A 7,268-nucleotide genomic window follows, 5' to 3' on the forward strand; every position below is an offset into this window, starting at 1 on the left:
AAATGATGTGTCAGTTTTCTTTGACTGATAAGTTGCTAGAAACAAATATGGGAAAATAAATGTAGGGATTCAAATAACTGAAACACACTTGTCATTCTTGCCCACTAAGGTCTTCCATGTTGCTTTATAGAGTCCCAAGATAATTAGGAGTTGCATCGCAGAAATTCTGACTCGATGGTCAACATCAAAACCAGTCCATGAACCATTGGAAACAAGGTGAGAGCGTTTTACAAGAGGCTGAGGGTGATGTGTGAGCCTCATTCCTCATGCGCTGTAGAAGTGAGGCAGCGCTCCAGACTCTACCTCTGACAGCGGCAGCTGTGCAAACATCTGTTCTAATACGTCTTCTGAAGAGCCCAGGAAAAAGCAGGAAGGCCATCCATTAAGGAGCGTGAGCCGAGGGTCATTTTTAAAAAGGCGTCTTTTACCTCCTCAAGCATTTTGGGTGGATCTTCGACACCTCCCACACTCCTCCAGAGTCATTTGGCTGTCAGTCGGCATATTCTGTTTCCCCTTTGCTTTGCTTGGCCAGGACCGGCTAATGGGGACTGATATCAGCTCTTAAAGCAACAGTGTCATCCATGTGGGAAAATAGTCCAAATTCACAAGCTCCATGAGGCCTCCGCGGGTTTCATCGGTGAGCCTGAACGCCCCATGCCTGCAGTCACCTGCTTACTGCTCCGTCTACCGAATTGAGGGCTTTTAGCACTTTCCTAGCTCACGATAGCTTCACGACATATCAGCAGAAGCGATCCATTTATATAATGGAGAACCAGGTGTGTTAGAAATACTTTTCCACTCCTCACGATGTCAAGTGTCGGAATTAATTGGCCTAGGCTTTGGGGGTTTCACCATTTTATAAAGATTGATTAGAATGTTATGGTCGTTAATGTAACGGTGTGTGAGTTCTGTGTGTGAATTATGCATGGTATTTGAGAAGGATCTCTAATGAAGAAGTTTGTGCACAATTTCATGCACAGCTTTGTGTACGTTTTTTCAGTAACAGCTGATAAGAATAAATTGACAATGGAAATGTAAATATGAGTGGTATAAAAACAACATATTAGATGTTTACCCACATTAAATCCTGTATTTAACTCTGAGTTAATAATTGGTAAACCCATCGTTTCATCACAATTTCACCATCAAGTTAGGCACATCAACCATAACTTCTTCAAAAACAGCTAGAATCCTTGGCGTTATGATTGATGATCAGCTGACTTTCTCAGACCACATTGCTAAAACTGTCCCATCCTGTAGATTTGCTTTATTCAACATCAAGAAGATCAAGCCCTTTCTTTGGGAACATGCTGCACAACTCCTTGTTCAAGCTCTTGTTCTGTCCAGGCTGGACTATTGCAATGCTCTCTTGGCAGGTCTTCCAGCCAGTTATATCAAACCTTTACAATTAATTCAGAACGCGGCAGCAAGATTAATTTTTAATGAGCCAAAAAGAATACATGTCACACCTCTGTTTATCAATTTGCACTGGCTTCCAATAGCTGCTCGCATAAAATTCAAGGCATTGATGTTTGCCTACAAAACTACCACTGGCTCTGCACCCATTTACCTAAATTTGTTACTTCAGACTTATGTGCCCTCTAGAAGCTTGCATTCTGCAAGTTAACGTCGCTTGATTGTTCATCCCAAAGAAGCACAAAGTCACTTTTACGGACTTTTAAATTAAATGTTCCTCCTGGTGGAATGACCTCCTCAACTCAATCCCAGCAGCTGAGTCCTTAGCCATCTTCAAGAATCGGCTTAAAACCCATCTCTTCCATCTTTATTTGACCCTCGAACTTTAGTACTCACTATTCTAACTCTATTCTTAACAAAAAAATCTAACTACCTTTCTAATCTTTTTGTATTCTATCTATTTATTATACAATTAAAAAAAAATAAAACTAGCTTGCTCTATTCTTTTTCTATTCTATCTGTTTTCTTTTTATTTATTATATTATTTAAAATCCCATGCTAGGTATACTGTGTTAACCTAACTGAGACTTGTTATAGCACTTATATATCATTGCTCTTTTGTTGTTTTTGATTGCTTCCACTGTCCTCGTTTGTAAGTCGCTTTGGATAAAAGCGTCTGCTAAATGAATAAATGTAATGTAAACATGTCTTGACTTTTGTTTTAAAAACACACATGCTGGCATTCAATCACAAAAAAAAAAAACAGTAAAGAAATGATGGTGAAATGCAGTAATTATTCGTGAGGTTTATTAACTGCCTTTCATGAGAATTTGAAGGCCTAGAGAAGACTGAAAAATGCAATTTGACTGAATGCCATGTACTGTTCAGCAAAAAGTAGGTGTGCTTTAAAATGTATAAAGACGAGTCCAAAATACGGATATTGCTAATATTTATCATAAGATATATGGTATAATATTGCATTTTTAAAAATCAAGATAAATATCAAGCATTTCAACAATTATAGAAAGTAGTTTCCAAAGTGATTTACAGTGCCTTCAACTCTTTTCCCAAAATTTACCACATTTCATTTCATGCATTTTAAATAAAACAAAAAAAACATACCATTTTATTTTTTTTTTTTGACACAAGAAAACTGGAAAAGGCCTCTATTATGTTTCTGTTTCGATATTAAAAGCATCCCTTGTCTCCCCCATATTAAATAAAAAATGGGTTTTGATCGTGGAAATATAATTTTTACATTATTTTTTAACTGAAAGTACATTTTCTAATATATTTTGCAATTTAAAGGTGTAAAGCAATTATGTTTCCAATTTGGAAAACAGTATTTCTTTCAACTCTGTTTTTTACAACATACATGCACAGTATTTAAAAAATTCATTTTTGCCAGCGCTGGCTTTAAATTAATACTCAGGCAAAACTCAAGGATCTGATGTCCATTTTACTTTTATTTTCAATAACAATTGGAAGATTGTAATCAGAATCACAATGATTATGTCTCACATTCGTGTGGTGGGAATTGTTAAAAAACATGTGAGCGGTCAAGTGCTAGATTAACCCAGTCTTTAAAATACTGTGTCTCTGGAAACAATTTGTGGCCATTGACAGCCTGTGGACAGATGGGGAATGCTGCGATTTCTGAACAAACATACTTGGCTAACTTGCATCCACAGTCTGTGGAAAGTCAGTTCTCCGCCAAGTCATGGCAATGTGCTGACATCAATTAAATGCTTACGACATGAAAGACACAATGTGATAAAAACCATGTCATTAATAAGCTAGCTCATTTCAGCAAAATGACTAGAGCAGGATACAGTGCCAGCCATAACCTAGCAACTGATGTAAATGAATGCACAGCAACTTGTCTAGATGTAGTAGTTACTCTTCATTATTACGTACAAATGAAAACTACATAAACAACAATGCTGTTGTTAAACTACTCCTAAACTAGCTTTCTACAGAAAAGAGTAAATAAATCCCTTATGCATTTTCCTTTTCTCTTGTTTATGATGTCTCTGCTGGTCAATACAATTTCAAGAGCCGTGGGAAATGCATATAACATGATAAACAAATATTAATTTTACCCATGCACTTTCTCACTGATCAAACACAGTGCAGTTGTGCTGATATGTAAGAGGTAGAATAGCATACTAGCACATAAAGTGGGCATACTCCAGACACTCAGGAGCGTGAGCCCTGCACAAGTTAACCCGATAATCGTGTCAAAGGTGTTTGGAGATTTCAATTCTGCTGTATATTCCAACTCATCTGAATTCATTAATGCACTCTTACCCTTGACCAAAATCTCAGTGGCATTTCCTGTAAAAACCAACTCCTCAAAGCAGAGCCACGATGCCCAATGCCATTAATTCTCGCATTTTTGAATATGCAAAAGTGCATGTGTGCAGGCTTGATGGGATAAAAGCTAAGACGACCACAGCTGTTTTTCTGCAATAGAGCAATGTTCAAAAATGATGGTAAGTGTGTTTACGCGTCCAGCCGAAGTGTTTACGCATCATAACTGCATAATTCACCGGTTCCCGATTTGAAATCGCTCCGTCGACACTCCTGTGGAACGTTACGGATGTCAAACTGAATGTGATGATCTCAGGGAAGGATGAGCTCATGACGCTCGGACAGCAGCCTGCCTCCGCCTCTGTTTATTTGGAAACAAGGATCCAAGCAGGAAATGTGTAAATGTGTTGGCGTAATATAGAAGACGGATTCTTCAGTCATGTGCCGAATAGGCCGTGTGTTGGAGCCTGTGATGGTCATGATGTCATAGCTGCAATCATTGCACGCCGTGATACCAGAATGCTAATTAGGCAACAGACAGCAGTACCGATGACAGATGAGACGTTTGCGCTCTCTTTCTGAAGTGATTCCTTACAGCTGCCGCTATGACATACTGCATCAGGGTTTTGATTGTTTAGAAAATAAAGCACACTGGAGTTTAATCACACAACTAAACAACTAAATGAAAACCTAGATCACACAACACAATAATTACTCTATTTACACAATAAAATAATTGGCTGGATATGCTGTGTGTCACAAAACGGTTGCAAATTAGGGTGAAGTGATGAATCTAGGTATAGCAATGCAGTCTTATTTACACAAACTGGATCAGAGCAGAATAACTTGGTTTACATGCAACAAAAACTGACAATGAACAGAAGAAAGCACAGGACTTAAATAGACTGAAACAAACCAATCAAACAGGTACAGACACTAATCAAATCAATGAGTAAAGATAAACAAGTGGTGGGAAAACAAAGGAAAGTAGGTAAAATAAGAAAACCTAGAATAAAGCCAAAGAGAAAAGAATAGACCTACACAGAACAAAGATTATCTACATAAACTATATTTGAAGAGTTCATTTGCAAAAACAGATAACTCAAAAACAGATTTTCAAAAATGATGTTTTTTACAAAACTCAAACTGCAGAGGTTAAGTAAAAAAACAAACACAATAAAACACGACAAAAACATGATAGCATAATAAAAAACATGATTTTGAAAATAAAATAAAAAATGGATTTATCTGTTCTTGCAAAAATAATTTTATTAACTTATTAGGATAAATTATTTATAATTTTTAAGAGGTGCAAAATCAATTTTAAATTACACACCGAATGACTGTATTCATATACACCATGCAATAAAGTGAGAAAATGTAACAGCATTATGTCAGTGTGCTTCACAAATACTAATGCACTGATGTGATTAGTCACATCCAACACTGTAAACTGTAAATTTGCAACTACATGTTTTTCAAGTTTATGAAACATTTTGAGTTGCAAATACTAAGGAATGCAGTTTTCTTGAAACTACATGAAAGCCCGGGTCAGACTAACTTAATCGTCCCATATGTTGTTTCAGCTATTCAAACACAGTTGTCTGAACTCCGAATTTCATTTAGCTAAATTGAGGGTTTGTGAATTGTGAATGTGTTGTGATGTAAAGAGCTCCTCTTTTTTAACATGCTGATTGTCACCGTTCTTGAGGTTTGTTTGTCAAGTGTTGAGGCTTACAGTATGTTCAACCATTTTAAACCATATCTCGTATGTTTTTGTTTTGTAGGATAATTGTTCAGAACAGTGCTTTATTAAGTGGCCCAAAAGAGGTGCCGGTACTCTATTATATATATCATTTTTTTTTTTTGATGACTCCCCTCATCCCCTGAGATAACAACAATATAAATTATTGTATATAAAATCCTTTTATTAGTTTGTGGATTCTTGAGCTAGAAAGAGCTACTGAACATAAATAAAATGCGCAAAAGGATTTTGAAAAAATACCCTTAGAAAGAGCTAGTGCATTACTTCATTAGCTTGCGTCTGACCTGCAGCGATATCACTCAGGCTTGGTGGGGTGTCAGCAGCGAGTCATCTGATTCTGACCATGTTCTTTTAGTACTCAGAGTCTGAAGCCAGGAGAGCATATTAAGTGTTGTTCACTGTATTTGTATTTTTACCGAGCCGAGTGTACGCGTTTCACACACCCTCTCCGGACACGTTGAGTTGTTTCTGGAAAAAGCGACGCATGCACTTATCACTTGTAAAACTCAAGGGTGTATGGGTAATGTAGTCTCTGCTCTCGGTGGGACGAATTAGGAAGCATGCATTGTGAAGGGCGCTCTGAAAAGCGGCAGCGCAGGCAAAGGATTAAAACCTCTATTAAAACAGAAGTCCAAATGAAGGTACCGGTACGCTAAAAGCACGTTCTGGGCGCACGGAGAGGTGGCGGTACGCTCACGAGCTTTATTTGGAAGTGGCGGTACTGAGTACCGGTGCGTACCGGCCCACTTAAAACACTGGTTCAGAACAATAAATTATGAAGGAGCCAAACACCAGAATTTCTTATCATGCAAACTTAACGGCAAAAGATCTAATGTTGTATTTAACATACATACACATTTAGAATAAAAATGATTATATTTAAATATGTAAATATTGCAATAAGTTTATTATTGTTATTAATCATTGTTAATTGTTTAACTGTTTTTTGTCATTTGTGACCTGAAAGTGCTCTTTGTTCTTGTTCTAGAGCTTAGAACACCATAGTAACCACTGAGTTTTTCTCAGGCAGGAACTACTCACATATTTTAGGAAAAAATACTGTTTTGCTAATGTTTTACAAAGAATGCTCAAGTGCACTAATGCCCAAGGTAGCATTCCCAAAGTATTCTTGTGTGAATATATAAACATGCATTAAACAGACGTCTTTGACAGTCACTGCACGAGTGATGCATCTGTAAGAGACTGTATCAAATTAAAAGCAGTTCCATTTCAACTTTGAGCCATATGGAGACCCCCTGTTCCATTGCACAGCATCTATATGTTTTTAATGCAAATACATCTTGTGTGAATGGCTCTGTTTGCTGATTTCACTTGTTTCATGAGTTTGCTGTATCTGTAGGTTTATTATTTCCAAAAACTAAAGGCAGTTCCGCTCTGTGTCTAAGCCTTCATTAGCTCAACATAGCACTTGTGTGTTTCCCTTCATTTTCCAGTCATTTTTTTTTTAAACAATGGAACGTGCTTGGAATTCCGTCAGAGTTTCTGAAGGTGACAGGATCTTCCAGAATTTCCCGTTTAAAATTGAACTAAACTTCAGAACAAAGACCATGAGACAGATTTGCCTGTTGCATTCATTTGACTTTCATAAAGTGAAAATGGTGGGCTTTTAAAGCCAGTGGACTGGCAATATGGGGTTTACGACGTCTCAAGTAACCAAGTTTCCAGACAATGTCAGCAGGCTTTGGCCAAAAGAGCTTATCTGCTTTGGCTTATTTTTAATATCCATCAGAGGATTCTGACACAGAGCTGCAGA

Source organism: Carassius carassius, chromosome 28 (genome assembly GCF_963082965.1).
Source record: "Carassius carassius chromosome 28, fCarCar2.1, whole genome shotgun sequence".
Classification (NCBI taxonomy): domain Eukaryota; kingdom Metazoa; phylum Chordata; class Actinopteri; order Cypriniformes; family Cyprinidae; genus Carassius; species Carassius carassius.